Consider the following 9,171-nt stretch of genomic DNA (forward strand, 5'->3'; position numbering starts at 1 on the left):
GGGACAACCAAAAAGTCAGATTATGGGAAACATTTCCAAAACCCCCAGGAAGGTACAAAAGTCCTCACACAACTCATGCAATCATGAAGAGCAAAAACAAACATAGACATTTATAAAATCAAACATAGAGTTAAATTGTTCTAGAAGCAAAAATGGGGGGCCCCAAAAACAAGAGGGGCATCCAGACAACAGCTGTTCTTGACTTAGTGCATAAAAAAAAATAAATAAATAAATAAAAAGAAAAAAAAAATTTTTTTTTTCTTAAGGCAAAATTAAGTCGGAGGGGCAATATCATCGTCCTGAGTGGCCTGAGGTGGTTCAACATCGGTGGACGCCCCTACTTGAGCCACCTCGTCCGCCTCAATCTCCTTATCAACGGCTTCAAAGTCTAAGTCGTCGAAGCTCACGGCAGGACCATGCTTGACCAAATACCTTCGCGGCAGCTCGAACCCTTTGAAGTACCACTGGAAGAGAATGGTGTTATATTCTTCAGTGGTTTGGAAAGCAGTGACGACCTTGGCCACGGCAACCTTCATCTTCTGAGCGGCCGCCGCTAGTAGTTCGTCCTTCTGCTTCACAGATTGTCTCTCAACGTCCAGCTGCTCCGTCAGCACATGAACCTGCTCCTTGGAAACATTGAGAGAATCCATGGTCGTGATCAAATCCTTCCGCAAACCAGAAGCCTCAGTCTCCAAAACTTCTACCTTCGAGTTGGCCATGACGGCCTTCTCTTCATTCGCTAAATACTGAGTAGTGATGTGCATGGTCTCCCCCAACACCTATGGACGAGTACAAAGTTAATAAAAATTAGTTCAATAAAAAAAAATGGTCAGGCAAACAAGAACGAAGAAGGGGACAAGATGTATGATGATTCACCTGCACAAGCTTATGAACGTGGCGGCTCACCATCTCGTGTGAAGGAATGCTCGTGACTTCCCTCATCTCACCAGGGGTAAAAAGCTCGGTGGCACGGTCCATGGCCGTCCCAGCGTCCGACCAAACGCTGGCACCAACCTTCCCTTTCCCCTTGTTAGCAGCCTTCTGCTTCTTCGAAGGACGAGCCACCTCCTCAATTGAAATACCAGGAGATGCAGCTAGACCCTCTTCCAGATCAAGGGTAGGTGTGGACGACCCTCTCTCCACCACCTCTTTGTCCATCTCCCTATCTGTGATCCTCAGCCTCTTCTGGCCTATGCTGGAAAGGGGCTCATTCTTTTTGCCCTTGATTTTGTCATACATCTCCTTGTTAAATTTCGACGTCATTTCTACACAAAAGAGATCAAGGAAGAATAAAGGAGGTGTAAGGACGAATAAAAAGAATGCAGATAAACACGAAGAAAAGGCGTGAAGTGCAACTTACGCTTTCTCTCTTCACGGTCGAGGGTACTGAGAACGTAGAGGGAAGGTTCTGGTCTCAGACAGTGACGAGCTAAGGTACGCGGATCAATCAGCTCACCAAAATCTTCTATCATCCTTGCGTACTCGATTGCAGCCTGCACTCGCTCTGCAAACTTGGCCTCTAGCTCCGGACGGTCTTTCACTGCAAAGGACGACATCAAAACACAGAAGCTAAAAAAAAAAAAAAAAAAAAAAAAAAAAAAAAAAAAAGGGGGCCAACAACATTGGGGTACACGCACCAATCAACGGGGTCTCCCATCGTCGCAGCAACCTAGGTACGTTCCCCCACAGGTCGTCAGGCAACGTTTCCCAACCGTCCCCAGACACAAAGAAGTATCTTGATTTCCAGTAGCGAAAGGACGACGGAAGGTCAGCTACCAGACGAGCCTTCCTACTCCAGGGTACGAACTCATAGTACCCAAATTCTCTGGACTCTTTCAGACGATATAAGTGGATGAACTCATTAACTGAGATCATATCCCCGTCAGCAATGGTCGTCCAGATCACCATACAACTAATCACTATTCTCCAGGAGTTAGGCATAAGTTGCCCCGGTGCAAGGTTAAAATGGTAAACAAGCTCCATTATGAATGGATGGACGGGAAATCGGAGGCCACACGAAAAAGCAGCCTCGTAAAAGCAAACTTCTCCGTGGGCAAAGGCACAAGCCTTTTCGCCCTTCCTGGGTAGACGAGCCTTAGTTCCCTCTGGAAATTGGAATCTGTCCTTAAATTTACTAAAAACCTCAACTCTCAAGGAGCAATTTTCCTTCAGGGCATGAAATCGACGGGCCGTCGCTTGAACAGGGGAATGGGAGGACGAGGGAGCACGGGAAGGAGTGGTGGTTGTAGCACCGATCCCGGCCTCTTCCTCGACCACGTTTGAGGACGAACCCCTTTCCAAATCTCCTAACCCTTCTTCTAAACCCATATTTTCCTCTCTTAGGTGCCCTCTAATAGACCGAAACCAAGCTTGAGACTCCAACAGAAGAGGGTATAAAACACCCAATGCCGAACCTAGCCCGGAACCCCTATTAACAAATTCCTCAACTACTGGGTACGAACCGGCGAGGGAAGGCGCACCCAATAGGTCACCAGAAAGCTCTACCAAGGAACCTAGGCGGGCAAGGAGAAAAGCTACGGAAGGGAAGTTACGCCTAACTTCGAAAGTGTCCACCATTAAAGAAAGAAAAAGGAAAAACTAACACCACCACTCAGTGAGAAGAGAAACCAGTACAGAAAGAGAAGGGAACTTAAGTGACACAAATGCAAGGAAAAACCAAAAAGGAAAGAAAAGCGTAAATGGGGTGGGCGTACCTGGAAGTTAGGAAGAAAACTGAGGAGGTGAGGAGCAAAATACGCGTAGGAGAGATCAACTGCACAGAAAATGGAGAAATGGAAAAAGGAAAAGCCAAAAGAAATCAAAGGTTTCTGCCTTGGAAAGTGCGGGAAAACTGAAAAGGCACTCACCGGAAACGAGGCACTCCCACCAGTAGAAATTAAACACGTGGCACTGAGAAGAGCTACAGCCGCCACTACGCAATCAATGCGGAGCAGAACTCCAAGCGCCATTACTGAAAAAAATAAATAAATCAAAAATAAGGATAATAACAATCTTTTCATATTCCTATAATCGTCCGAGGAATGGACGACCATGGAATAGGGGGGCAGCTGATACGCCCGACCAAAATTACAATCGTCCATGCAATGCAAGATAGGGATGACCTTACTAAAATCGTCCAGAGAGAGAAGGTCGTCACCCAAAGACCTGAACACTCGTTCCCATTCTTCGCGGAACGGTTACGAAGACATTAATCAACCTTCAGACCGTTGGGAATGGCAGCTCATCATTAACATCCAGCAAGGACGTTACAAGGCTAGATTAAAGCCTCCATCAAGACTCCACCAACGGCTAGAAGGAATGACTTGCAAGCACACATATATAAAGACTGAACCCCAAAAGGGGTGGGGTAAGAAAAACACTCTAAGATAATACTCTCATTGCTCTCCTTTGTCAATCTTTCTGACTTTGGCATCGGAGACCTTTTTGCAGGCACAACGCCGGCGAATCACTTACTTTCGTTCGTCCACGGACTGCAGAGGATTGATTCGGCAAGGAACGGCTTCCATCTGGACGATCATAATCAACTGACGATCAAATCATCATCACATAGGATTTAAAATACTAGGGAAAAAAAATAATATATATATATATATATATATAACTCCGAAACGATACACTGATATTAACAGATACCCAAATATATCATTCCATTAGCTAAACCGAAACGGCTTCCGGTATGAAATTAACTTCCTTGGTATTAATACAAAACCATAGTTGTTAGTGAGGAAACTTTCACATCATTAGCAGGTATGGACAAAGCTATAGCTATTAGGGTTGTAATATGCCTTTTTGTTTTTAATAAGTCAAAAAAATGGTTGAGGGGACGATTAGTGTGGCTTCCCTCTCTAAACGTAGCTATAATAGCCCTTAACTACTCACGAGCAAGACTTCATTTTGATGAAGAATAAGGAACACCAGCACATTACTCATGAGGGAGGGATGAGTTGAACCCAAGACACTCCGCATAACAATGTCTTGTTAGCCCAAGACCCCAACCACTAGGCCACTAAGCACGTTGGTAGGGTTGGAAACTTGGAATACGCTATAAGTATGGTAAAATGTCTATCACATAAGTGTGTATCGATTTTATAATCTTGTGAGTTTATTTTGCTCTTATTTAATTTTGGGAGAATACAATTACAAGACCCTCCCTTTCTTCTTATTTTCTCATTTTTCCTCTTCTTTTTTATTTATAAAACTATTTTTTATTTTATAATTTGATAAATGTGTTGGGATTTGAACCATACATTTCTCTATTGAAAATATTATAAGGTGCTAGTTGAGTTATAAAACTCCTTACTTCTTTGATTTATGCAATAAGTGTAATGCCAGTATGATGCATGACTCAATTTAAAATACTTCTGTGGGGTTGTTTACTTTGTAAATTTAGTTCTTATCATCATCTCAACCGCAGAAAATGCTTATGTGGCCAACAAATTGCACCTAACGCATTTGAAAGTTAAGTAGCTAATAAAATAATAATAAAATTTCTTATTAAAAATGAATATCTTATTAAAAAAATCAATATCTTATTAAAAATGAATTAAAAAATCAATATCTAAAAGAAAAAATTCTCTCAATTTCTTGGCAACTAAGCACAACAATAAAGCACCAAAAATCTGCTTTGGATTGAAAAAGCCTCACTAAACCTACTTCATTGGAGAGACAACACAGATCCCTCTCCTAACAGAGCCATCATCTTTCTTCATCAATCTTTGCTAGAATTAAAAAAATAAAATAAAAAAAATTCCTCCAACCATTGTTATATCACCACCACCATCTTCTGCATCCACCCATTTAGCCACCATCAATAAAACCTAATTCTCTATTGACAACCACTTTTATATATATAAACAAACAAAATATGAACTGGGTTCGAGTTACACTTAGTTTAACACTTATAAAGTTACACTTTTTGTACACCGAAAATTTCTAAGAGATTCAAAGGTTGAAAAAACATCATTAAATGATATTGCTTTCCACCTTATTACCTAATTAACACTAATATTCTCTCTCTTCTTATTTATTACTTTCCACTAGATAATATTTTCTTCAACAAAATTTAACAAAAACGATTTTGCAAAAATAATCTCATTTTCTTTGATTTCACAAAAACTGCCAAAAAAAAGAGTCAAATAACTTTCAATTTGCTCCTTAAAAAAACAAAAAAACAAAAACAAAAAAACAAAAGCCTACAAAGCTGAGCCTATCATACACTAAACAATCAAACCTCTCATTTTGTCAACAAGCAATTGAAAGGTAGGCCTTCTGCCTGGACTAGCCACTTCAATGCAGTCTAACGAAAAAAAAAAATGTTTATACTCATATATCACACTTGATGTGATTGAGTAGCTTTGTTTAAAATTTTAAATATGTAAATACAATTTGTTTATATGTATTTATTAAAACACTGATATTGTAGAATGCAGTTCAAAAAAATTTGATATTTTGTTTAGTGTATGATAGGCTCAGCTTAGTTTTGGTATTTTTTTTTCTTTTTTAAAGGAGCCATTGAAAGTTATTTGACTCTTGTTTTTGGTAGCAATTGAAAGGATTTTTTTTTCCACATAAAAAAAAATTGAAAGTATTTTTTTGTTATTCACGGCAAAAGCTGCAAATAGTTAATTATCAAAAACATAATTGTATGTGCTTCGATTATTTGAGCCCTGTTATGGATTCTACTGATCCTAATCATCATAGTAGTTTGAATTCAAATACAAGAGATGGAGATAAGGACATATCCGGCAGTCTTTAAAAACCTAACCTTAGTGATTAGATAATCAGAGTGTATCTTAGGTGATAAGGTTGTTTGCAAATCAACAAACATATAAAAAAAAAAAAAGATTTAAAAAAATCAAGTAAATAAAATTGGAACATGAGATACAAAGAACCTAAACTAATAATAATTAGAAGTTATTTTCAACAAATTTGTGATCTTGAACATTTTCTTAAAAAGGACGAGGAAAGTGATAGAGGTTTTATTTAGGGGAGAAAAAAACTGAATGAAGTAAGGAAAGCCTAGAAAGATGAAGAGGGCAGAAACCTATGATGAATTTCCGGAGAAAAAGAAAAAAAAGGATTACAATGAAAGAGAAGACTTAATATAGGGAGAGAAAAAGAAATACAATCAGCATTTAATAAAGAGAAAGATAACGAGGGTGCTATTGGTAAGTATTTAATGATGTAATAATGGATAATCGTGTTTTCATTTTAACTGTTTGATTTTTTGGAAATCTATAATTTAAAAAATGTGTAACTCTTATAGAATTATATCAAATGTAACTTGAATCTATTTCATATAAGATTAAATTCAATAAGAACGGGGTGTAAACTCTTTGACTTACACCAGCCATTACTATTATGTAAAATAATTAATTTAATATAGTTTTCTATTAAAATAAAGTAGGATATTATTTAAAAAAAAAGCATTTATTTTATAGCTTTTTTAAAAATAAAACTCACATTTTGAATAATTATGCACAAGTGAGTTTCTAAAAAACTTCCCACCGACTACTTTTTCCCAATTCCCATCTCACCCACGTGACTAGTACATTATAACCTACTCAAATGCTACTTTTATTGACTACTTTTATTTTATGATTTTTCTTAATTTTTTATTATTATTATAAATAAAACTCATATTTTGGATAATTGTACACAAATGAGTTTCTAAGAAACTTCCCACCGACTACTTTTTCCCAATTCCCATCCCACCCACGTGACTAGTCAAGAAAGGGTGGTTGTTCGCTTCCTTTCTCCAAAGCAGTCAATACGCGCTAAAATTAGGTATTATATATTCGTTGAGGGCTAATAAAATATATTCTCTTTCTTTCTTATGTGACCAGCCACTATGCTCAAATGCTACTTCTATTGACTACTTTTATTTCATGTTTTTTTTTTTTTTTAATAAATAAAACTCATATTTTGGATAATTGTACACAAGTGAGTTACTAGAGGCTGTTTGGCCACTATTTTTTGATCACTCAATTTCCGTCACTCATCACTCATCACATAACTCATAACTCATAACTCATCACTTATCACTCATCACTCTAAATACCAAGGCTATTTGGCACCATCACTCACTTTCCATCACTCAATATTTTTCACACTATTTGTGGGTCCCATACCTGTCACTGGTGCAGCATTTTTTTTTTCCACTAGCAGCTTCTTCTTCTTCTTCTTTTTTCCTCCTGGGTTGGCTGTTCGGTTTGGTTTTTTTTTTTTTTTTTTTTTTTTTTTTTTTTCACTAAGTTTGGTGAGTCTAGGTACTAAAGGAAAAAAAAAAAAAGAATAGAAAGAAAGAAGAAGAAGAAGAAGAAAAAAAAAAAGAATGAAGAAGAAACAGACCAAATAGCCAACCCAGAGAAGAAAGAAAAAAAAAAGTCAAAGGTCAAAAGTTGCGACTGAGTACTGTTTGTGGGTCCCTATGTGTGTTTAATTACAATATTGTGAAGAAGAAAAAAAAATGAAGAAGAAACAGACCGAATAGCCAACCCAGAGAAGAAAGAAAAAAAAAAGTCAAAGGTCAAAAGTTGCGACTGAGTACTGTTTGTGGGTCCCTATGTGTGTTTAATTACAATATTGTCATTAAGTTATGAGTATTTTGGCTATTTTCAGTTTTCATAACTCATAACTCAAAAATCAGAGAATTGATGATGAAAACAAAGTTATAGAAACAGAATTATCGTTTTCCAAACAACCTTTTTGCTATAGGTCCCACTATTTTTGAGTTATGAGTTATGGAAACTGAGAATTGAGTTATGGAAATTGTGAATCCAAACGGCCCCTAAGAAACTTCCAACTTACTACTTTTTCCCAATTTCCAACCCACCCACGTGACTACACTATAACTTGTTAAGCGCAACTTTTTTATATTTAAAATAAAGTGGGATTATTATTTAAAAAAAAAACATTTATTTTATGATTTTTTTTTTTTTTTTTTTATAAATAAAACTCATATTTTGGATAATGGTACACAAGTGAGTTTCTAAGAAACTTCCCACCGACTAGTACACTATAACCTACGTGACTAGTACACTATAACCTACTCAAATGCTACTTCTATCTTTCTTTATTGCATATTTCAGTCATTCTTCATCATTTCACGCCTGAGCTCTTTTGTCCTCTTATTCTTATTTATTTATTTTTTGTTTCGTTAATGTGTGCCTATCTTTTTTAGAAACATTTTCTTGAAAATTGAAAAAGTTGTCAATATTTTTTCAATTTCTGAGAAAATATTTTAAAAAATGATTAATTATTGTGTGCCCTTAGGGCACAAATTAGCAAACTCCTTTTTTTTTAATTTTTTTTTTCACAAGTCAGTGAAGTCACAACACTTTTGCTTTATCTTGCTCTTCAATTTTATTTTCAACTTCTCTGTCAAAGTTAGGAGGGTCAGATAGTGAGAGATGAGAGAGAGACTAGGAGCTACAGGACATCGATTAAGTTCAAGAAGGGAAAATAAGAAGCCAAGAAGCCAAAATTCATGTCAGCCGAAAAATGAATTTCAGTCGAAATTGGCTGGAATGCCCAGAACGGGCCGAAATGGGGCGAAATTTAATCCGAGGTGGAATGGAGGGTATTACCATTCCGGTTTACACATCGGTGTGAGATATTCCGGTCATTCCGACTAGAACTTAACGAAATTCATAACATTACTACCACCCATTCCACCTCAGGTCAAATTTCGGCCTGTTTCGGGGTGTTTCAGCCATTCTGGTCAATTCCGACCGATTTCAGGTGGAATGTGAATTTTGGCCGGTACTGGTTTTGCCTTAAAAAAAAAAAAACAATTATCCTACAACTATGTTGTTTTACATCTCAAATCAGATGTTCACAGATCCATTCACACATGTAAAGCTTCTATTTTGACAAGATCTAAAGTTTTAAATTCATAAGAAAATAATAACAACCCAAAAAGAAATTAAGAAGAGAGAAGGAAATTAACAACAATGACAGTGTCCAACCTTCATCTGCATGCTCTATCTTTTCTTTTCCCTTTTCATTTTTGGCTTTATTATTTTTTTTGCACTATATTTTTTCGCTTGCTTGTCTTCACATTTCGTCAAACCTTGAGAGCTTGAGACTTTTTTTTTTTTTTTGGTTAAGCTGAATGGTAAGGGGCTGTTTGGTAAGGTAGTTTAAGCC

The sequence above is a fragment of the Quercus lobata genome, chromosome 5 (assembly GCF_001633185.2).
Source record: "Quercus lobata isolate SW786 chromosome 5, ValleyOak3.0 Primary Assembly, whole genome shotgun sequence".
NCBI lineage: Eukaryota > Viridiplantae > Streptophyta > Magnoliopsida > Fagales > Fagaceae > Quercus > Quercus lobata.